Genomic DNA, 24,433 nt, shown 5'->3' on the forward strand with positions numbered 1-24,433 from the left:
CTACAAAGTATTGGACTGTTTTGCAAGGACAACAAAGAAAACAGGAGCTTATCAAAGATCAAAACTTTTCTAAATACATTAGTTGCAGATGCCGATTTAAGTGGTAGAGCGTTTCAAAATGTTGGTAGCAATACTGAAAAAGGGACCTTCAAGAGCAAACAAAACTAAGAATATTTAACAGCTTGGTGTTAAGCAAGCAAAAATTACCACGCAAAATGAGAGAAATAACGAGCCAGTTTGAGGACAAGTCCAGTGCATGGCTGTTATGTAAGATTTTCATATATGAGAATAACCTTCCTGGCCTGTGTGAACCCCAAAATTATTTTGCTTGGACTTGGGTATTATTTCTCCCTGTCCCACGGTGAGTGAGAATGTTTTTCCCCTCCCGCCTAGTCTTTTACTCTTTAAAACAAGGAGTCGTCGATAACACTGCAGCCCTTTGACTTTAACCTTGCCTGAAAGGAACCAACTCCCAGTGGGGGTCTGGATGTCCTGATTGGATAGCCAGACCGCCCTTTCTAAAAACTGCAGGGAGAGTTTGCAGAAGTTAAGCTGTAGTTCCTGATAAATACTCCAAACAAGGAAGCTTCTGACAAGTCGACCACTGGAGCTGAAACCAAGAGAAAGATGAAGAAAAGACATCTGTAGCAATTTTCAGCGACTTGAGAGCCTGCTGTGTAACCAGAGCCTGATGTAACCCTTCCTTTCAATCGACATGGGTGTCCCGAATGCAACGACTCCTACCCAGAGGCTGATGAGAGCCTGCATTTTGAGCCATCCCACAACATTCTGTGTCCTTGCCGGGCTGCAAACCGCCAATACCCTGGGACCTCGAGCCCAAGTGCGGTGCATGGCTTTCCGAAGTCTGAATCCAGCTGAAACCTTGGTGGACTCCTCCTGGACCTCCAGAGACACGATTTGAATCCCTGAAGTCCCCAAACCAGATTGCAGGACCGAGAGAGGAAAGAGAATCCGGCCAGCGATATTTGTTATTCATCTGTAAAAAAAAAAAAAAAAAAAAGGCACCAAATCCACAGAGCCACGAGAATCTGAAGAAACCTTTGCTGGAAGACCTCCTCTGACGACTGCTGCAAGTTCCCAACCAGTGTCCAGTTCTTTCTTCTCCAGACAAAGACTCCTGGAACTGGGTCCTGTGCTGCTTTATCCTGAAGGCATCTATTCAGAAGCTCTTCTTTTCTCCTAAACTACTTTGTGGGCTTGGGTTAATGCTTACCATAAGTCTGGTGTGCATACTATTAAGCTGAGTGGGAGATTTGTGTGGTTGTGAGTTTGCCCATACCACTGGACGAGGCATAATGCTAGAACACATATAGGGAGCCTTCTCAGAAGTCCCTGAACACTTAACTAACTCTCAAAGTGAATACTTAATTGTTAAAGAAGATATCCTCCAGAACTTTAACTTTCCTGCAACTGAACCCTATCAAAAACCGCCTACAGATGGCACCTAGACCACTAGGGACCCTCTTCTACTATGGAAGGACTGGATAAGAAGAGGATTATGCCTTGAAAGTATAACTAATGTAAAAGTACGTACTTGCTAAGGAAGTTAGTATGGTAACTATCTCTATGAAGAAGTTACGAATGCAATTACATTCATGCTTACCTTTGAGTGTCTGTGTGCCCCTCTAAAAAGTAACTTTGAATGTTGTTTACCCGCCTTTTAAAAAGTAATAGGTGTTGGTACTGTTTTATCATTGCTTAACTGAATGCGTGTAAAAGTTTACCAATAGTGTTTAGCAGCCTTCAACAACCTTCTGTCATTCTTAAAGTGCATCATTGGGTGTTGCTTTCCCTGGTCCCCTTTATACAGATCTAAAACAGTCTGAGTTAATACTTGTCTTTGTGTTACTTGTAGCCCCTCTTAAAAGTACATAGCTCTGACTCACCTTGATTAGCAGCTGCTCTTCTAAACGTGTAACTCTGGGATGTGCTTCTCTGAATTGCTTTGGTGCCATTCTAAAATAGTTACGGAGTGTTCATACTTGTCATTGAGTAGCTTAAGGCCCCTCCAGAAAGTATACGAGTTGTTTTACTAGCTCTGAAATTCGATCTAAAAAGTAATGTTGCAAGGAGTATACTTGGGGTGGGCCAGCAGTCCTGGGGAATGTCCCACTACAGGGGATGGGGGAATCAACCCATCTTAAATTTGCCCCCAGAAGCAGTGCCTTTTGTGGGGATTATCTCTGGCCTGCCTAGGCTTACTAAAGGTAGCTTTGAGTCAACCATCTCTCTTAATAAAGCGACACATTGGATTAATACAAATCTAATGGGGCCAAAAGTAGACCCTGCCATAATTCGTATGACATGAAGAGTCGGCTGGGTAGACACCAAGCCCAAGAAGGTGGACGGAGAACGTGTATTGGTTACCTTCTCGGATGCAACGGTGACTGGTTATGTTTTCAGCTCTAACCTTCATTGAAGCCTTAAACCAAATGGTAGCAAACTGTCTAGCAGCATACTGTCTCTGGACTACTTCTACATGAGGGCAGATGGGCAGGTAGACCCGGGAGAGACTCTGGGTAGAATGGCTGTGAGGGGGGGAGGGGCATGCGAGAGGAGAGAGCAAGTTTCATGGTATCCTTGATTCACTCGCAGTAAGGAGGGAGGTTGGAGCACAATCCCCACGTAGAGAAGGCCCAACCATATAAGGGAAAGAGTGCCCACTGGGGTTCCAGAGTTGGTCAATCGCTTTGAGGTCCTCGCCTCGTGTGAGGACCTAGATTGACAGTCGGGTGTCTTAGTGAGTCGGGATGCTCCCGAGGTAAGGGTTGGGGGGCAGGGGGTGGAACCCATCTTAACAGGCGAATCCCGGTTTAGTATACCCCCAGAGGGGGTCAACGACTCGGAAGATCCAGTCCGGAGTCTTCTTCCCTTGAGCTTGGTGGGGATAACCAGCTCATCTTCCACAGCCAGAGGATCCTCTTCCTTGGTCGAAATCGCTGCATGCTGCTGTAGTGGTCCGGATAGCCACCTGAAGAGCCTCTCCTGTTTTTAAGGAGCGCACCTTTTATTCCTCGTCGCTGCTGCCGGCTTCACCCCTGTGTGGTGCAGACCCCGACCTTCACAGCGAAGCTCCAGGAATCGTGGGTCTGAGGAACAACTGCCAGGGCACCAGCTGCACCATTGGAACAAGGTACTGGGTTCTACTTGAGGAAACTGGGTGAATCCCTTTTCTTCATTTCCAAGGCTTACCCTTGTCTTCCCTCCTTCTTATAACTTTTGCTTCCGAACATTGACAATATCGAAGTACTTTTGGCTATGTTGAATCATGAACTGTGACTGTGTGATCTTCGGCAACAGGCCCCGGTGTCTTTCGACCCTGGCTCCGGCCCTTTGACTTTTGAACTCCCGTCTGAGTGTTTGATTCTGCCTGCCTAACCAAAATATTGCCTGTGATTTTTGCCTCCAACTCCCTCTGGGTACCTCAGGTGCTTAGTGTGTTTTTGCCCCGGTAGCATTTCATGTCACGGATACACGTTTATTTAGTAGACCGAAATGTCAAAAAGTGATTGCAATCGTATTCGCGGTGAAGTGTTTTGTTCGTAACACCGGTTCATTCAAACACAGGGTACTTACCTTGGGACTTACTGTACAAAGTGAATGGTTTAGTTGTAGTATATTTAACGTGTGGTTTTTATTTGAGTTTAATAGAAGTGTGTTTATAACGACAGGGTAAAAATAAATGAAGTGTTTGCTTGAGTCACAGTAATTGTGGTCCCTTTGTGTAATCTCTGCTACTGCTCATATACTCTTGAGATAAGCCTGGCTGCTCTGCCACTGCTACCACTCTGACATAGTAGTACAGGCTTGTACCAAAGGTAAAACTTGTATTGCCACCTGTAGTCTTAATTGTGTGTAGTGGTCCCTAAGGGCACTGCACAGGATTCTGCCTAACAACAATGTTTTTAGAAGTCTTTGTAAAAAATGAAATCACTGTAGGGCCACAGGCTGGGAGGCTTGTGTGATGCTGGAAATGCATCGGAGGGACAGGGACTCTGTATCCTTGTCCTTTACTGATTTTTATTGTGTGTTCTGTGGTTTTATCCACGCAGGAATTATGTGGGAATCCTGGCGGTGCAGCTCTTTTGGGTTGGTGTACAGACCCATGGGATACCCTTATGCCACCCAGGGGTAGACGTACAACTCTGTGCCCATAGTGTATGTTTTTGGGCACCTGTGTGTGGCCCACAGAGCAGGGTTGGGCTGGTTGCAGCTCCGTGCTGAATTTGACCGGTGCTCCGAGTATCCTCTATTTTGGGATGCTCAGGCCCGGTAACTGGAATCAGTTGATTCCTGATGGAAACAAGATGGCCCCCGCGGCCTCTTGGCCTCCATCGCCTGTTACCTTGGTTTTCCCGAAGTCCTGGGAAGTCCTGACTGTCCCTTCGCCCTGACTGGCTGTTGGGTGGAAGATCCATATATGGTAGTGTGGGGAAGTGCCAACCATACTGGCTGTAGCCTTCCCAACAACCGTATGTTGTGGGTACGCCTGTGGGTGGGACCTGGGTGAATGGAGTGTATGACGAGTACGCATTCTGTCTTGTGGATGTCTAGTATCTGGTGTTTGACGCAATGACTGAGACAGCCCTGCCCGAAACTGGTATGAATGCAGTGTGTAGCGTTGAATGACGTGGTACTGGTCCAAATCCACATTCTGTGTTGTGAGTGTCTGGATGGAGAAGAATGGCCTGAATGCACCGGCACCCGATTGGCTGGCTGACTGCCTAAATGCCCTTCTGATTGATTGGTTGCCTGAGTGTGACCCAGCAGAATGAATGGGAGATCAACAGTATATCTGGGGGCCTTTCACTGTTAGAATTCGTTTAGAAGCTGGAGTTGAAACTGACATTGAAACTGAAGCTTAACGTTGAAGCCCTGCTGGAAGAGAAGAACAAGTTACTTTCTTACCTGGTAACGTTCTTTCGATGGGATGGTCCGACGACGTATTCCATATTTATGACAGGTAATGTCCACAGCTGTGCTGCTTCGGAAAATCTTTGGCGTCTGCGTCCTGCGTCGATGACGTCGATGCGCCGTCCCCGAGGACCTCCTCCAATGGCCGACGTCACCCGATGTGATAAGTAGGAGGCACGACGCCCATAGCCTCAGTTATAGTTTTTTCCCAGAACGTGTGCCACCAGTTTTCTGCCAGCCAGACACACAAGGCCTTGCGGAACGCAAGCTGCAATCGCAAAAGAAATTCTGCAGCGGGGAAGGCAGGGAGGGAGCGATATGGAATACGTCGTCGGACCATCCCATCGAAAGAACTTTACCAGGTAAGAAAGTAACTTGTTCTTCGAGGGGATTGGGTCCTCCTAGGTATTCCATATCTATGACAGACTCCCAAAGTAGTACCAAGCAAGGAGGTGGGAAAGAATTAGGAATACAAATTTAGCATGTCCAAACAAATTGCGGAATAGAGAACTGCCTTGCCAAAGGCCAGATCTTGCCCTCTGATGGAATCAAGGGAATAGTGACGTACAAAAGTATGTACTGAAGCCCAGGTGGCTGCATCACAGATGTGACGAATATGAACTCCCCTCTGCAGGGCAGTAGACGCAGCCACTCCTCTGGTAGAATGGGCCCGCAAGCTAGCCGGAGGGTCCTTACCCGCCAAGCGGTAACACTCAGAGATAGCTAAAAATAATCCAGCGAGACAAAGTCTGTTTCGTCACAGCTTGTCCCAAACGCTTTCCAGCGCAACCAATGAAAAGTTGATCGTCCACTCTGACCCGGGACATGCGCGAAATATAAAAGCTCAATGCTCTCCGAGGATCAAGCCTATGGAGCCTCTCCTCTTCCTTACTAGGATGTGGAGGAGCATAGAATGCCGGAAGACCAACCTTCTGGCTCAAATGAAATTCCGAAACCACCTTCGGAAGAAAAGAAGGACGAACTCTAAGGACAACCCTGTCCTGATGAAACACAGTGAAGGGTGGCTTAACTGAAAGTGCCTGTAACTCACTCACTCTGCGAGCGGAAGTAACCGCAACCAAAAACACAGTTTTCAGAGTCAACAGCCTCAACGGGCAAGAATGTAAAGGCTGAAACGGAGCACCCATAAGAAACTTAAGAACAAGGTTCAAATCCCGTTCTGGCACCAAAAAACGAACACATTAGTGAGCCCTTTCAAAAACCGTGAAATTAAAGGAATCTTAAAATAGGAACACTCTTCAGACGAGCGCTTAAATATGGACAGCGCCGCCAGGTAACCTTTAATGGTCTCCACTTGCTAGCCCCTGTGGGCTAAAGAAAGCAAAAACGACAGAACCATGGGAATATCACATTCAAAAAGGATCCACATTCTGAACTCTGCACCAGTCGCAGAACTTTCTCGAACGGCAACGGTACAGAGACTTAGTTGCTGGCCGCCTGGCCGAGAGCAACACCTCCATCACGTCTTCAGAGAGGTTCCAATCCTTATACCTCAACCTTTCAGAAGCCAAGCGTGAAGGTTGAGGGATATGAACTCTGGATGGAGAACCTGACCCTCCTCCCGTGAGAGCAGATCGTCTCAGTAGGGAAGACGACGTTGAGGGCAGATGGACAAGTCTAGAAGGTCCGGGTACCACGTCCTCCGGGGCCACGCCGGAGCAATGAGGATCATCCGGGAACCGAACCTCCGTAACCTCTGCAGCACTTGCGGGATGACGGGGACTGGAGGAAACGCGTACAGCAGTGGGAATGACCACTCCACCACGAACGCGTCTCCTAAGGCTCCTTTTGGAGGAAATTCCCGCGAGCAAAAGCTTTTGCACTTCTGGTTGACACTGGAGGCGAAGAGATCCACTTGAGGGATCCCCCAAAGGGCAAAGAATCTCCTCAGCCAGCTCCCACTCGTGAGAGATTGTGCTCTGCCTGCTCAGAGTGTCTGCCGTCTCGTTGTCGTCTCCGGCCAGATGAACCGCTGAGATCGAAACTTCCTGCTGGGTGGCCCAGAACTCGAGCTGCATCGCCTCCCTGCACAGTGGAAGTGACCCTGCCCCCCCTTTTTGTTGAGGTAGTGCATGGCCACTGTGTTGTCCGTTAGAATCAGGACACTCTTTCCGTGCACAGTCGGCAGAAAAGCATTCAGGGCTAGCCTGACGGCCCTCCGCTCCAACAGATTGATATGGAGTCTGGACTCCGACGGAGACCAACGACCGCTGACTGTCAGCCCGTTGGCATGAGCTCCCCATCCTGTGAGGAATGCGTCCGTCACGATCGTCACCTCCGGCCAGGGCAGCCAAAATGGGCCCCCTTCATCAGATTGCCCTCAACGGCCCACCACAGAAGGTCCCGGGCTACCGAGGGCGGACCACTGGAGCGTGAGTGCCCAATGCAAAGATCTCATCCGCAGACAATCCTCTGGCACCAGAAGAATGCAGGATGCCATGAGGCCGAGCAATCTCAAGAACTCGGACGCTGGAAGAGCCTGGGCAAGTTGAAACTTGTGCACCATCTGCTGAATGTGAAGAGCCCTCACCTGAGGAGGAAAACACTGCCCCAGGGACGTGTCGAGCACTGCTCCGATGTACTTGAGCCGCTGCGTTGTCAAATGTGACTTCTTTAAATTGAGGGAGAAGCCCAGTCTGTGAAGGGAGTGGCAGGTGACGGACAGATGATCCAGGACTTGCTCGGGAGAGCTCCCCCTGATTAACCAATCGTCCAGGTAGGGGTAGACGTGAATCCCCCCTTTCCTGAGATGCGCTGCCACCACCACCATGAGCTTGGTGAAAACCCTCGGGGCGGAGGTCAATCCGAATGGCAGGACCCGAAACTGAAGGTGCAAGTCGCCAACCGCGAACCTCAGGTACTTCTTATGCTTGGGATGGATCGGCACATAGAAGTAAGCATCCTTGCGGTCGAGAGACACCAACCAGTCCTGAAGTTGAAGGGCCTGGAGGACTGGAGAAAGAGTCACCACCTTGAACTTGTCCTTCCTGAGGAGTTTGTTCAAACCGCGCAAGTCCATGATGGGTCTCAATCCCCCGTCTTTCTTCGAAATCAAAAAATAAGGGGAATACCATCCCTTGTTCCTCTCCGCTACAGGCACCAGTTCTATGGCGCCTTTCTCCAGCAGGGCTTGAATTTCCTGCACAAGGAGCGGATCCGGACACTTCAAAGAGAGGTTCCCTGGTGGATTGTCGTGAGGCCTCTGCCGAAAAGGAAGACAGTAGCCGTGGGTTATGATCTCCAGAACCCACACATCCGAAGTAATGGCTTGCCACTCTACAAGATGCTGCGCCAGCCTTCCCCCAACCGGCGAACCATGGAACCTGGCCTCATGACTGAGTGGTAGCGGCTGCGGCGTTGCCTGAGGGCAAAGAGGCAACTGCCCGAGCGGCCTTTGCACTTAGAGTACCTTTATTTCCACCTCTGGCACTCTTGCGATGGCCTCTTTGACTGCTAGCTCCCCTCGCTTTACTGAAGGACGAGTAATAGCGAAAGGAACCTCCCCTCCATTGCTGTCCCCTAGGACGAAAAGGCGGAGGTTGGCGAACTGCAGCGCCCAACGACTTCGCTGCAGCTTTGGAGGCCTGCAACCTCTCAAGGCTCTAGTCAGCCTTGCTGCCAAAAAGGTGTTCACCGTCAAAGGGCATGTTGAGGAGCCGGGACTGCACATCAGGAGCGAACCCAGACTTCCGCATCCACGCAAACCTGTGCATTACGGTGCTCACCGCCATGGACCGGCTGACACAATCCGCCAAGTCCAAACCCGACTGAACGGCCTCACACATAGCATCCTTGCCATCCTGAACCATAGCAAGGAAACCATCCCGTTCGTCCCCTTCGGGAATATGATCAGCCGCTAATGCAACACAGTTCCACAGAGTGTGTGTGAAACGAGATAAGGCACATATGGAGTTGGCCACCTGAAGCGCCATACCCCCCGAAGAAAACACTTTCTTCGCCCAGCCGTCAAAACGTTTGTCGTCCCTATCCGGAGGGATGGTAGGATACGACGCCTGCTTTGCCGGGGCCGTAGCCGCCTGCACCAGCAAACTCTCCGGGGTGGGGTGCCTAGACAAGTAGCAGGGGTCGCTACTGGCTGGACGGTATTTTCGCGACAAAGACTTGCCCACTGCCGGGAGACTCTACTGAGCAGTCCAAGCCGCCGCCACCCTTCTCTGCAGAGCCATATGAAAAGGCAAAACCGGGTCAGTGGGTGGACCGAAATCAAGGATGTCGGTGAGATCATCCTGAACGAACTCCCCTGGGGAAGCTGACCAACCCAAGTACTTTGTAACCCGAGACATAAGGCGCGATATGAAGAGTCGGCATGAGTGCCAGGCTCCGGACGACAAAACTCCACCTCCGGAGAGGTGTCCAGTCCACTGGCATCATGCAGCGACTGCCTCAGGTCATCAAACTGACTATGGCCCGAGATAAGGTCATCTGGAACCGTAACCGGAACCAGGCCGCCATCAGAGCCTTCATTACCCTCTGAAATGTACTCCAGGCGGGGAGAGGAAGACCTCTGCGGACCAAAGCAGTGCCGGACCTTAGCCATAGCCTTTCTAGGGGCAAACCCCATTCCACGGGGCCCCTCCGACACCACCGCCTCAAAAGGGGTCGAGGGCACAGAACGAGTCGGCGCCGACGTCGACAGAAAAGGCGTCTATGTCGAGCGAATCGGCGTCAGCTGCAGCGCCGGCGGCGTCGACACAGTCCTCGAAGCCGGAGCTCCGAGCGCGTCTCTCGACAACCTGGGCGCCAATGGTGTCGATGACCCCCTTTGAGGCGGAGCCTCGAGAGAAATCGTCGACGACCTCGGAGCCACAGGCGTTGACGTCTTCTTTGAAGACGGCACAGGATCACGCGGTCTTGAGCGCATCGAGGACCGGGACCTGGAACGGGCATGGCGAGAACAGCTACACTTGTCCGAGCGGGAACTTTTCCCGCGAGCCGTGCCGACCACCCGAGCCCAAAGGCGTACGGGCGGTGTCTCTCGACCGGTGCCGACTGACCCCACTCGGAGGCGCGGACGGACCGGTGCCCTGCGATTCCAGAATCGCTAGCATCTGCTTCCCGAAGGAAGCCCATTCCTCCGATGTCGCTTGCATGGAGGGATAAGCGACCCGCCGACGGGCAGAGTCCTCGGAAGAGGACGGGGAAGGCGACCTATGCCGGCGCTTCCTGGAATGCCTAGAAGAGGCAGAGGAGTGGCGAGACCGACTCCTGGAAGGAGACCCACCGGACTTTTGACGATGACGCGGAGAGTCACCCCTCGAGTCATTGGTCGAAAGCCCTGCAGACCTCGACTTCCGGAGCTTAGACACCCGGCCTACCGACAGCTTCTTCTTGCGTTCCCGCAAGGCCTTTGCAGTGAGCGACTGGCAGTCGACACAGTCGCACGTATCGTGGGCCTCCCCGAGGCACCAGAGGCAGGTGTTGTGCGAGTCCGTGACCGACATCTTGGACCCACAGTCCCCTCAGCTCTTGAAGCCCGGACGCAGGGTCGAAGATGAGAAAGACATCGCCACGAACAGGTCTTCACAACAAACCAAACAGGTTCAACGAACCGAGAATAGAAAACAGCAAACTTCAACGAGTCGAGGCGTACCGAGATTCACGAAGCGAACACGTTCGCGGAAAAAACGAAACTGAGGCTATGGGCGTCGTGCGTCTTACTTATCACATCGGGTGACGTCGGAGGAGGTCCTCGGGGACGGCGCATCGACGTCATCGATGCAGGACGCAGACGCCAAAGATTTTCCGAAGCAGCACAGCTGTGGACATTACCTGTCCTAGATATGGAATACGTCGGAGGACCCAATCCTCTCGAAGTAGTGCTGCTGCTCTACTTCGTCGATCTGAAAGCTGCTGTGTCTCCAAGGACTGACCCAGAGAGGACCTGGTTAGGCACCCTCTTCCCGAGCTACGAGGGACCATCGTGCACTGCTAACCTTCGCTGAAGCGCCCTGGAAGTCAGCCTATGAAAGACTGTCAGCCGGAGATGGGACCGACGACGAGAAACGAAGAGAAGCACCGGACAGCCGTCCACCGTCGTCGACCAGGTTTCGCAGGTTTGCTAGAACCACTGGAGGGCCGTCGAAATAAGTTGCCCAGAAGCGGGGACTGCTTGACTGTGCCGTCGATGACTGAAGCTGCAACACTCCTTTTGCCTAAGACATTATGATTCACGGATGTGCTCGTGTGCACCGCTGACCGCCTTATCCCGCCGGAGAAGGCTAGGCTGTCGACGTGCCGAGGAGCATCCGCCGGTGGGTTTCCTGCCACCCAAAGACCCTAGAGACGCCGGACGACTCAATGCCCTTGCTGGGCCACAGTTCTTCAAAAACTCTTTGCGGTCCTGAACTATCAACATCGAGGTGCCCCGCACTCCTCAACCTTGCAGGACGTCTTCTACCAGACACGTCGACGAGCACCGTCAGGACAGAAGCTGCTGCCTCCACGCCGTGCTTCACCCTGCAGCCCGCAGTAGAAACACACAATGGTAGGAAAAAGTAAACCACTGCCACCAGCCATTAATTGCAGAAAGGGTAACAAAAATGTTACATGAGAAACTAGACGAAGGGGGTACTAAGTAACCTATCCAGCACCCTATTGTAAGATGAACAAGTTACTCTCTTACCTGGTAACGTTCTTTCGATGGGATGGTCCGACGACGTATTCCATATCTATGACAGGTAATGTCCACAGCTGTGCTGCTTCGGAAAATCTTCAGCGTCTGCGTCCTGCGTCGATGACGTCGATACACCGCCCTCGAGGACCTCCTCCGACGGCCGACATCACTGGATGTTTCTAAGTAGGATGCACGACGCCCGTAGCCTCAGTTGTAGTTTTTCACCCAGAACGTGTGCCACCATTCTTCTGCCAGTCTGACACACAAAGCCTTGCGGAAACGTAAGCTGCAATCGCATAAGAAATTCTGTAGCGGGGAAGGTAGGGATGGAGCGATATGGAATACGTCTTCAGACCATCCCATCGACAGAACGTTACCAGTTAAGAGTTCTGACTGGGTCCTCCGACGTATTCCATATATATGACATCAAAAAATAAGGGGAGCAAAGCAGTACCAATGCAAGGAAGTGGGAAAAGAATTTAGAAAACAGAAATTTAGCATGCCCAATCAAATTGCGGCGTAAAGGACCGCCTTGCCAAAGGCCAGATCCTGCCCCCGGATGGAATCAAGGGAATAGTGATGTACAAAAGTATGTACCAAAGCCCAGGTGGCTGCATCACAGATGTTTCGAATAGGAACACCCCTCTGCAGGGCAGTAGAGGCAGCCATACCCCTGGTAGAATGGTCCCATAGGCCGACCGGTGGGTCCTTACCCGCCAAGCGGTAACACTCAGAGATAGCCAAAATAAACCAGCGAGACTAAGTCTGTTTTATCACAGCCTGTCCCAAACGCTTTCCAGCGTAACCAATGAAGAGCTGATCGTCCACTCTGACCCGGGACATGCGTGAAATATAAAAGCTTAACACTCTCCTAGGATCAAGCATATGGAGCCTCTCCTCTTCCTTACCAGGATGTGGAGGAGGCTAAAATGCCGGAAGAACCACCTTCTGGCCTAAATGAAATTCCGATACCACCTTCGGAAGAAAAGAAGGACGAACTCTAAGGACAACCCTGTCCTTATGAAACATAGTGAAGGGTGGCTTAACTGAAAGTGCCTGTAACTCACTCACTCTGCGAGCAGAAGTGACCGCAACTAAAAATACAGTTTTAAGTGTTAACAGTCTCAAAGGGCATTTATGCAAAGGCTCAAACGGAGCACCCGTCAGAAACTTGAGAACAAGGTTCAAATCCCAACCGGGCACCTGGAAAGGCGACTGAGGGTACACATTAGTGAGCCCTTTCAGAAACTGAGAAATTAATGGAATTTTAAAATAGGAACACACTTCAGACAAGCGCTTAAATATGGACAGCGCCGGTATCCCGGCCCCTGTGGGCCAAAGAAAGCAAAAAAGACAGAACTACAGGAATGTCACAAGAAAGGATCCACATTCTTAACCCTGCACCAGTCGCAAAACTTACAGCAACGGTACAGAGACTTCGTTGCCAGCCGTCTGGCCGAGAGCAACACCTCCATCACGTCTTCAGGGAGGTCCCAATCCTTATACCACAACCTTTCAGAAACCAAGCGTGAAGGTTGAGGGACCTGACCTCTGGATGGAGAACCTGACCCCCCTCCCTTGAGAGCAGATCGTCTCGGTAGGGAAGACGACGTGGAGGGCAGATGGACAAGTCGAGAAGGTCCGGTACCACTTCCTCCGGGCCTACGCCGGAGCAATGAGGATCATCCGGGAACCAAACCTCCGCAGTACTTGCGGGATGACAGGGACTGGAGGAAACGCGTACAGCAGTGGGAATGACCACTCCATCATGAACGCGTCTCCTAAGGCTCCGTTTGGAGGAAATTCCCACGAGCAGAACCCCTCGCACTTCCGGTTGACACTGGAGGCGAAGAGATCCACTTGAGGGGTCCCCCAAAGGGCGAAGATCTCCAGGAGAATCTACTGAGCCAACTCCCACTCGTGAGAGAACGCGCTCTGCCTGCTCAGAGCATCCGGCGTCACGTTTTCGTCTCCTGCGAGATGAACTGCCGAGATCGAAACTTCCTGCGGGATTGCCCAGAACCAGAGCTGCATCGCCTTCCTGCAAAGAAGAAGTGACCTTGCCCTCCCCCCCCTTTTTGTTGAGGTAGTGCATGGCCACCGTGTTGTCCGTCAGGATCAGGACATTCTTTCTTCGCACAGTCGGCAGAAAAGCCTTCAAGGCTAGCCTGACGGCCTTCAGCTCCAACAGATTGATATGGAGCCTGGACTCCGACGGAGACCAACGGCCGCCGACTGTCAACTCGTTGGCATGAGCTCCCCATTCCGTGAGGGATGCGTCCATCACGATCGTCACCTCCGGCCAGGGCAGCCACAATGGAGCCCCCCCTCATCAGATTGCCTTTGTCGGCCCACCACAGAACGTCCCGGGCAACCAAAGACGGCACCTGAACAGGGTCCGACATCCTGCCGGAGGACTGAGACCACTGGAGCTTGAGTGCCCATTGCAAAGATCTCATCCGCAACCGGCCTCTGGCACCAGATGAATGCAGGATGCCATGAGGCCGAACAGTCTCAAGAACTGGAACATTGGGAGAGTCTGGGCAAGTTGAAACTTATGCACCATCTGCTGAATGTGATGAGCCCTCACCTGGGGAGGAAAACACTGCCCCAGGGACGTGTCGAGCACTGCACCTATGTACTGGAGCCTCTGAGTTGGTGTCAAATGGGACTTCTTTAAGTTGAGGGAGAAGCCCATCTTTTGGAGGGAGTGGCAGATGATCCAGGACTTGCTCGGGAGAGCGTGCCCTGATCAACCAATCGTCCAGGTAGGGGTAAACGCAAATCCCCCGTTTACTGAGGTGTGCTGCCACCACTACCATGAGCTTGGTGAATACCCTCGGGGCGGAGGTCAATCCGAACGGCAGGACCCGAAACTGAAAGTGCGAGTCGCCAACCACAAACCTCAGGTACTTCTTGTGCTTTGGATGGATCGGCACATGAAAGTAAGCGTCCTTGAGGTCGAGAGACACCAACCAGTCCTGAAGTTGAAGGGCCTGGAGGACTTGAGAGAGAGTAACCATCTTGAACTTGTCCTTCCTGAGGAGTTTGTTCAAACCGTGCAAGTCCATGATGGGTCTCAATCCCCAGTCTTTCTTGGAAATCAAAAAATAAGGGGAATACCATCCCTTGTTCCTCTCCGCTACAGGCTTTCTCCAGCAGGGATTGAATTTCCTGCGCAAGGAGCGGATCCGGACACTTCAAAGAGAGGTTCCCTGGTGGATTGTCGTGAGGCCTCTGCCGAAAAGGAAGACAGTAGCTGTGGGTTATGATCTCCAGAACCCACACATCTAAATTAATGGCGCGCCACTCTGAAAGATGCTGTGCCAGCCTTCCCCCAACCGGTGAACCATGGGAACCATGGGACATGGCCTCATGACTGAGCTGACACGGCTGTGGCGTTGCCCGAGGGCAAAGAGGCAACAGCCCGAGCGGCCTTGGCACCTCGAGTACCTTGTTTACCACCTCTGGCACTCCTACGGTGGCCCCTTTGACTGGCAGCTCCTCTCGCTTTACCAAAGGATTAGTAATAACGAAAGGAACCTCCCCTCCATTGCTGTCCCCTAGGACGAAAAGGCAGAGGTTGCCGAACTGCAGCGCCCAACGCCTTTGCTGCAGCTTTTGAGATCTGCAACCTCTCAAGGCTCTCGTCAGCCTTGCTGCCAAAAAGATGTTCCCCGTCAAAGGGCATGTTGAGGAGCCGGGCCTGCACATCAGGAGCAAACCCCGACTTCCGCAACCACACAAACCTGCGTATCATGTGCTCGCCGCCATCGGTCGGCTGACGCAATCTGCCATGTCCAAACCGGACTGAATGGCCTCACACGTGGCATCCTTGCCATCCTGAACCATGGCAAGGAAGCCATCCTGTTCATCCCCTTCGGGAATATGTTCAGCCGCCAAGGAAACCGTTCCATAGAGTGTGCGTGAAATGAGACAAGGCACAAATGGAGTTGGCCGCCTGAAGCGCCATACCCCCTGCCGAAAACACTTTCTTTGCCCAGCCGTCAAAATGCTTGTCGTCCCTATCAGGAGGGATCGTAGGGTACGACGCCTGCTTTGCCGGGGCGGTAGCCGCCTGCACCACCAAACTCTCCAGAGTAGGGTGCTTGGACAAGTAGCAGAGGTCACTACTGGCTGGGCGGTAGTTTCGCGGCAAAGACTTGCTCACTGCCGGGAGACTCTCCGGAGCAGTCCAAGCCGCTGTCACCCTCCTCTGTAGAGCCATATGAAACGGCAGTACCGGGTCAGTTGGTGGACCAATATCGAGGATATCCGTAAGGTCATCCTGGACAAAGTCCCCTGGGGGAGCAGACCATCCTAAGTACTCGGTGACCCATGACATAAGCGGCCGGTACGAAGAATCGGTATAAGAGCCAGGCTCAGGCCTACAAAACTCCACCTCCGGAGAGGTGTCCAGCCCACTAGCATCATGCAGGGACTGCCTCAGGTCCTCAAACTGGCTATGGCCCGAGAGAATCTCGTCCGGCACCGTGTCAGGCACTATGCCATCATCAGAGCCCTCATCCACCTCTGAAATGAACTCCAGATGGCGGTAAGAAGGCACAGAACTGGAACCAAAGCCATGCTTGACCTTGGCCAGAGCATTTCTAGGCAGTTCCCCCGAGCCACGGTGTACCCCCGTCGACACAGCCTCGAAAGGCGTTGAGTGAATTGGCACCGGCGTCGAGAGGATCGGCGTCGACGACAGACGTGGCGCCGACCGCATCAACTGTGTCGACACAGGCCTCGAAGGCGGAGCCCCGAGTGTGTCCCTCGACATCCTGGGCGCTGACGGTGTCGACGACTTCCTCGGAGGCGGAGCCTCGAGAGAGTCGGTCGACGACCTCGGCGCCACAGGCGTCGATGTCTTCCTCGAAGACTTCAGAGGTTCACGCGGTCTCGAGCGCGTCGAGGACTGGAACCTGGAGCGGGCATGCCGAGACCGATTCCCCTTGTCCGAGCGGGACCTTTCCTGCGAATCGTGACGACCACCCGAGCCCAAAGGCGTGCGAGCAACGTCTCTCGGCTGATCACAACCGACCCCACTCGGAGGCGCGGATGGACCAGTGCCCTGCGATTTGAGAATCGCCAACATTTTCTTCCCGAAGGAAGCCCATTCCTCCGGTGTCGCATGCTTGGTTGGGTAAGCGACCCGCCGACGGGCGGAGTCCTCGGATGAGGACGGGGAAGGTGACCGATGACGGCGCTTCCGGGAGTGCCTCGAAGAGGCAGAGGAGTGGCAAGACCGACTCCGGGACCGAGACCCACTGGACTTCCAACAACGACGCGGTGAGTCGCCCCTCGAGTTGTCAGTCGAAAGCCCCACAGACCTCGACTTCCGGGGCTTGGACACCTTAATTACCGATAACTTCTTGCGCTCCCGCTATGCTTTCGACGTGAGCGACTGGCAGTCGACACAGTCATCCGTGTCATAGGCCTCCCCAAGGCACCAGAGGCAGGCGTTGTGCAAGTCCATGACCAACATCTTGGACCCACAGTCCCCGCACTTCTTAAAGTCTGGACGCGGTGTGCAAGACGAGGTAGACATCTTCATGAAGAAATATTTCACAAACAGTTTTGAAGAACTGAGAAAGCAACAGAAACTCCAAAGTGTCGAGGCGCGCCGAGATTCCCGAAGCGAACACATTTGGGCAAAAAACGGAACTGAGGCTACGGGCGCCGTGCGTCCTACTTATAACTTCCAGTGACGTCGGCCGTCAGAGGAGGTGCTTCCTCGAGGGCGGCGTACCGACGTCATCGACGCAGGACGCAGGAGCCAAAGATTTTCCGAAGCAGCACAGCTGTGGTGATTACGGTTATAGATATAGAATACGTCTGAGGACCCAATCCCCTTGAAAGTATGTGCTGGTAGTAAATTCAATTTCACTTCACAGCTTTTGGATACCGTAGTTTATCTAAGAGAAGGTATTTAAACCTTTGGGAAATCTGAGAGACTTCCCTGTGCCACTGCACTGAAGGTGCCGTGTGACAATGTAAAAAGATGATGCCTATGGAGTTTGTCAGACTCCAAAACCAAAAGAAACAGTGTTCAAATTTAAGAAAAATACACGAGAGAGTGGGAAAAAGGTCTCACACTCTCCAGGATAGAAATTAAAAGTCCTAAAGTCCAGTTAAAGTCCTGGGGGTCTCTAAGGTAGAAGGAAATCAGCACATTTCTGGGAATTCTCCCCAACTAGGACTCCCAACACTAAAATGCAGTAAGAAATTAGAAGATGGCCGACGAGGGAGGAGCTAAGTGAGTGTTTCCTATTATCTATGGGAACTATGACCCAAGACAACAACTATAGAGCACTAAAGTGACTGAAATTTCAATTTAATTTAAACTGCTCTATTTTACCGAGGAGTATTTGACGACGGGTAATATTCACACGATGTGTATATATGAAAGAAGCAATGCTGGAGAAACGCTGTTGCTGCGGTGGCTCTGGTGAAATGGGACCTCGGACGGCCTGGCAGCAGCCTGCTAGCCAGTCGGTGACAGTGAATGATGCAGCCGTAGAGACATCTGGAGATGGAAGTGTAAAGACTGGAGGGGAGGTCTGTACTTCTGCTCTCTATATGGTAGAGGAGAGGCACATAGGACCCCAGCCAAGATTCTCTATTACGGTAGCAATGGAGGAGCAATCAAGGCCTAGCTTCTCAGGAGGTGATGCAAAAATATACAGTTCTAAGTGGTACCACAACTATTATTAGATTTCATTAAAGTGCATCAACTGTACTCTGGTTAAATGTCACACAAATCACTTAATAAAGGTAACCAACAATAGACATAGGACGAAAGCAGTTGGCTAGAACAATTGGCAGAATACTGGTTACCTTACCTAGACATAGTTTTGTGTGGAGACTCCCCCCCCCCCCACACTCCCCAACCTGGGGAACCTGTAAAATAAAGATATAGCACAAGTCCAGTCCATATATTGTTCTATAATTCTTATTTCCTTCTATAATGTTTCTACCACCCCAATGTACCTGGATTGGCATAGTTCGATGATGAGTCGTCGACGGATCCTTCTTGAGCGACTCCCTTTAAAGCAGGAGCCACGGATCGTCGAGATCCCTCGAAGAGAGTGAACTCGGCAACAAGGCGGCAGCTTCAGTCCCAGCGGTGCTAGTCGACAATTCGAAGATGTCCTGCAAGGATGAGGATAATTCAGGACAGCAAAGAGTTTGTGAAGAACTGTGGCCCAGCAAGGGTGTCGATTCGTCCGACGCCTCTACGGTCTTTGGGTGGAGGGAAACCCACTGGCGAATGCTCCTCGGTGCGTCAACGGCCTGGCCTTCTCCGGAGGGATAAAGAGGGCGGTGGTGCGGACGAGCGCGTTCGTGACTCAAAAGTCTTAGGCAAGGGAGCGTTGCAGCTGCAGTCAGTGGCACAGCGTCAAGCGGTCCCCTCTTCTAGGCAACACTTCTTCGACGAGCCAACAGCCAGTCAGGGGGAAGGGACAGAGTCAGGGCCTCCCAGCATTTTGGGAAAACAAGGTAACAGGCAATGGAAAGCAAGGGGCCAACTTGTTTCCTTTCAGGAATCATCTGATTCCAATGGCAGAGCCTGGGTATCCCAAAATGGAGGATACTCTGAGCACCTGTCACAATCAACATGGAGCTGCCACCAGCCCATACCCTGCTCTGTGGGCCACACACAGGTGCCCAGAAACATACACTAGGGGCACAGGGTTGTACACCCACCGATGGGTGCCTTAAGGGTATCCCATGGGTCTGTACACCAAACCAAAAACAGGAAGAGAAGCACTGATAGGAGTCCCAGGAAGAAAGCAATACAGAACACAAATGAAAAGGACTACAGGACAAGGACAGGGAGGCCCTGACCCTCCGATGCATTTCCATCATCACAGGAAGCCTTTGACAAGCCTTTCTCTTGATTTTCAGTTCCAAAGTTGACAAACAAATGATAAGTCTTCTGAAAATTCTTCGTATGCGTCATATAGAACTTCAAGGCACAAGCAGCATCCACCGAATGCAAAGCCCTTTCCGACGACGACTGATTCAGGAAATAAACGGGTAATGCCCAAGGCTCATTGAGGTGGAATTCCGAAGGTACTTTCGGCAGGAACGTAGGGTGTATGCAGCACAACCCTTGAAGTGTGGAAAGACAAGTGAGGCTGCTTGCAAGACAGAGCCTAAATCTCCCCAAGCCTTGTGGCCGAGGTGATAGCCATGAGGAAAGCGATCTTCCACGAGAGAAACTTGATCGGGACCAGATGCATAGGTTCAAAAAGGCGCTCCCGTGAGCTTAGTTACCACCACATGGAGTTCCCAAGCCGGCAGAGGAGTATTCACTGGATTGAAAGTCCTGAAAAGTCCCTTGAGTAAATCCTTGAGGAGTCTGAGACCCCACCGAAGGTCGCCCTTGAGACCTAGTGTACCTGGATATGGCGGTGAGATGAACCTTGATAGAGGCATGAGCCAGCCCCACCTTGGCCAAGATAAGCAAGTATGGTAGATGCTGAGGGGCCGTGACCTGCAGCGGAGTAATCTTCAGAGTCCTTCCACCACACAAAGAAGGGTTTCCATTTATGCCCGTAGTACTTAAATGTTAATGAGGCCCTGGCAAAAATGTCCATACATTCGTCGGGTAGAGTATAACCCCCAAACTCTAGGACTGCAGGAGCCATGCCAACAGGTTCTCAGACTCTGAGTCGTGATGCAGAATCTGCAACCCCCTCTCTGGAGAAAATGTCCGGACAGGGCCACTGACAGATGCAGCAGGTCTGGATAGCAGATTTGCCTCAGCAACGCTGGGGTGACGAGTAGCATCCTGCAGTGGCAAAGTCTGTGTGTTCAACACACGTAAGAGCTGAATCGGAGGAAACACGTACATGAACAGACCCGCTCACGCAAATGAGAATGCGCCCCCCACGCTCTACGGCTGAGAAACCTTTTGGCAAACCTCTGCCACTTGGTTTTAGCTGCAGTCGCAAAGAGATCGATCTCAGATCGCCCCCATTTGTCGAACAGAATATCCAGCTGGTCCTGGTGAAGCTCCCACTTGTGGCAAGAACGCAGTTCGATGCTGAGCGAATCCGCAATGGTGTTCTTGACTCATGCCAGGTGAAATGGAATGAGGGATATGCCTTGGTGAAGGGCAGAGGCGTTGCTAGGGGGGGCTCAGGGGGCTATAGCCCCTGGTCTTTTGGTTGTAGCCCCGGATAAAATCTCAGGAGCTACAACCAAAAGGCTAGCTAGCCTTCAGTCCCGACAGTTCAGACAATAGCATAGCCCCGGGTCTTTTCCAGACCTAGCAACACCCCTGGTGAAGGGCCCACCGCCACAAGTCCTGGCCCTCTTTGGTGAGTGCCGGTGAGCAGGTCTCCCCATGCTTCCGGATGTAGAACATGATCGTGGTGTTGACAGAAGATCCTAACCACCTTGTCCTTCAATGAAGGCAGAAAAGACTTGAGGGCCCAGAATGCGGCACAAAGTGTAAGTCCTTTTCCTCCAGTTGCCAGAGGTCTCGGGCGTGCCACTGTCTGGTGTGGGCTCCCAATCCCTCTAGAAAGGCATCCATGGTGACCATCTCCTGATAGGGAGGAACCTGAAAACAGAGTTCCCTGGACAAGATGCTGCCGAACACCCATTAACTGTATCGCCCAACGGAACTCTTTGTTTAGGGCGATCTTGTCCATGAAATTCCCCGACACTTGCATCCAGGAACTCCTGGAGAGGTCTCATGCGCAGTCTGCAGAAGCGAACAGGGTTGATGCAGGAGGACAACATGCCCGTAAGTGACTTGATGGACCACACCGTCGCCGCCTGGGCCAGCTAGCGCTGCACCTGGCCCAGTAAGGTTAACACCCTCTCCTCCCGGGGAGACACCAAGCACATCAACGTGTTGAGTCGCGCACCTAGGAATAGAGCATCCCGAGATGGCTTCAAACAAGACTTCGGATACTTTATGGAGAACCGCAGCACCATCAGCACATGTACGGTATTGGCTGTGTGCTCGCTTGCCAGAGACTGCGAGCAGGAATGCACCAGCCAGTCGTCCACGTAGGGGTATACCAGCCAGTCATCCACGTAGGGGTATACATGGATGCCTTGCAGACGAAGAAGTGCTGCCACTGGTTCCAGGCACTTCGTAAACACCCTCGGGCCGACTTCAGGCCAGAAGGCAGAACCTTGAACTGGTAGTGCTGACCCTGCACTACGAATCATAGGAATTTGCTGTGCTTTTTGTTAATGGGGATGTGGAAGTGGAAGTAGGCGCCCTCCAGGTCCAACAATGTCAGAAAATCTCCATGGTCCAGCTGGCCGAGCACGTGCTGCAACGCGACCATCCAGATACTTTTGGAACTTAACTTGTTGAGATGACTTAGATGCTGAATCGGCCTCCAGCCCCCCCGTCTTCTTTCGTACTAGAAAGTTTCTGGAATAAACGCCAGAGCCGTTGGGGGATGGGCTCCATTGCCCCTTTCCGTAAAATAGACCACACCTCCTGCAGAAGCTGTGGCCCGTGTAGTTCTTGCTACTAAATCAGAGGGATACGCGGACACCTGCGTTGGAACTCCAATGTGTGCCCCTGTCCGAGAGCATCCAGCCCCCATCTGACCACGATTATTTTTTCGCACGTGCTGATGAACTTCGCCAGCTGGCTATCCACTGGGATTCGTAAGTGAGTGCCCGGAACCACGGTCGGTTCAGGCCTGCTTGGGGGTAGGTTTTCTTCCTTGAGGACAGCACCAATGCTGACCTCTGCTGTCGAGCATCCCCTGTATGCTTCTTGAGTGAAGGCTGCCTGTAAAGGGTACTATAACCCGTTGAAGGTCTTCCTGGCTTTCCTCTGGAGGAGCGAAAGGACTAGGATAGTCGCTGTGGCAAAGTTCAGAGGGAGCGTCCCGTCTGCGTCTCTTCATTGTCTGCAAAGACTCGTCAACCGCCTTTCCCAAAAAGGTTTTCCCCAAACGGCATATCCAGCAACTTAGTCCGAACGTCCCGGTGGAAACGTGCAGCTTAAACCAACCTTGACAGCGCAGTGACAGCCCTTTACCCATATGGCGAAAACCTGTGTTCGCAATGTCTACCGCAATAGTGATGGCGTGATCTGAGGCCACTTCCCCTTATTGAAAGTTCCAGTGCCACGACCTTGTTGTCTTCGGGCAGGAAGTCCAAGATAGAGCCCAGCTTGTACCACAGTTCCCAGTCATAATGGGACAAAATGGCTAGGGCGTACGCTGCCTTGATGTAGAAGCTGTCGTGTAAATTATCCTCTTGCCCATCGGATCAATCTTCTTCACATCCTGGTCCGGAGATACCATGGCTGCCAATGACTGGTTAGCTGAGCGTTTCCTACCTGCAGCTGAGACCACCGAATCCAGCGAGGGCCTAGACCTTAGGAACCCGGGAGCCGAATCGGGCACCCTGTGCTTCTTCTTCAATCTGACACACTTGGTCAGGGCCGTACTTGGATTTTTCATTAGGGCTAGGTCCTCCTCTGCGATGTCGTCCAGGAAGCGAATGGACATGGTCTTTCTCCTCGACTCGCATCGTTGGTACAGGAAACCTTCCTTCTTTGTCTCTTCTGGAACCAACTAAATCAGTTTGGAGACCCTCGACATGACCGAATTAAAAGGATCCAGCGTCATCTGGAGGGGAGGCCCTGCGGGGCTCTTAGGTGTGCATAGTCTCCCCATCAGCTGCAATGAAATCATCGTCCTCGTCGGTACCAGTAGCCATGGTAGCTGTGTCCGTGAGCGGCTCCGGTAGGATTCTTCTCACAACGAGGTGGCAGAGAGGTAGGATGATGCCGAGGACCAGCGCCCCCCTCGGATTTCCTCTTGTGCGGGGGCGAGTTTACCCTCAGAGGTTCAAGAGCCTCTTGTGGAGGTGCAGGCCCCAATGAAGGCATCCTTTTCGGTGACCAGTGTGTGTAGGGTTGACAATGTCCAGAGACACGTACCTAGGACTTGGGGTAAATGCAGCCAGCTGAGTCGGATCTGAGCTGATGCATCTCCTCTTCCGCACAGGGACTGAGGTCCTCCTTCCCAGATTCTCCCCCTTCGTGGTCTGAGCAGCACCCATTGTGCAGATCATGGTCTTCATCAGTACTTAAGTAGATCTGCTCTGGTCTATCCTCAGTAGCCTGCCGTACCACATACCGGGGAGGCTCCACAGGTGGGACTGCTACCCTCTCAGGAGGTTGCTGGGACAGAGCGTCCACCAGGTCATTCCCTGGCCCTGGTTCCTTTGCAGATGCTTCCGCATCATATCTCACCGTAGGGGCAATGACACCCGTGGAGTGGCTGCCAGTTCTTTTCTGAACCCTCTCTCCTTCAGAGTCTTGGTGGACGTCGTTGACATGGCCTGGTGCGAAGCCTTAGCCGGCTTTGGTGAGTCCTCTTCAGACTTTTCCCTCATCAGATTATCCACAGAGAAACAGTTTGAAGAGAAAGTCGCTAACCCCCTCCAAAGATGCACCTTCGCTGGCAGGTTCACCGTGGAGTACGACGGGGATGGCGAACACCTTTTGTCCGAATTAGGACCCACATCAACGGCAAATGCAGCAGAGCTAGCGTTGCAGAGCATGGCCTTCTCTTGGACCCCCACAAGTGGGGCATCCTCAAAGGATCTCAACCTCCTCCCAGACGGAGAACTCTCCTCAGACCGGCCAGTCCTGGATACGGCTTGACCCTGCCCAGAGGCTGCGTCAGTGGCCTTGCTCAACGTGGGCTACACCGACAGTCTGCTGCATCAGGCATTTTTTGGTTTTCTTCGAGAAACCACGGCACACCTCGCATCCCTGCTCATCGTGGTCAGGGTGCAGGCAGTATAAGCATTTATGGTGTCGATCCTCCATGAAGACGT

At 52.3% G+C, this 24,433-nt stretch overlaps 1 protein-coding gene across 1 annotated transcript in view; it reads right to left on the bottom strand.

Moving 5' to 3' along the window:
* The window catches only part of NUP160 (nucleoporin 160), a 1,937,143-nt gene that overhangs the window by 734,573 nt on the left and 1,178,137 nt on the right, over positions 1 to 24,433 (bottom strand). The window lies entirely within an intron of this gene.

Source organism: Ambystoma mexicanum, chromosome 11, assembly GCF_040938575.1.
Source record: "Ambystoma mexicanum isolate Mex_15411 chromosome 11, UKY_AmexF1_1, whole genome shotgun sequence".
NCBI lineage: Eukaryota > Metazoa > Chordata > Amphibia > Caudata > Ambystomatidae > Ambystoma > Ambystoma mexicanum.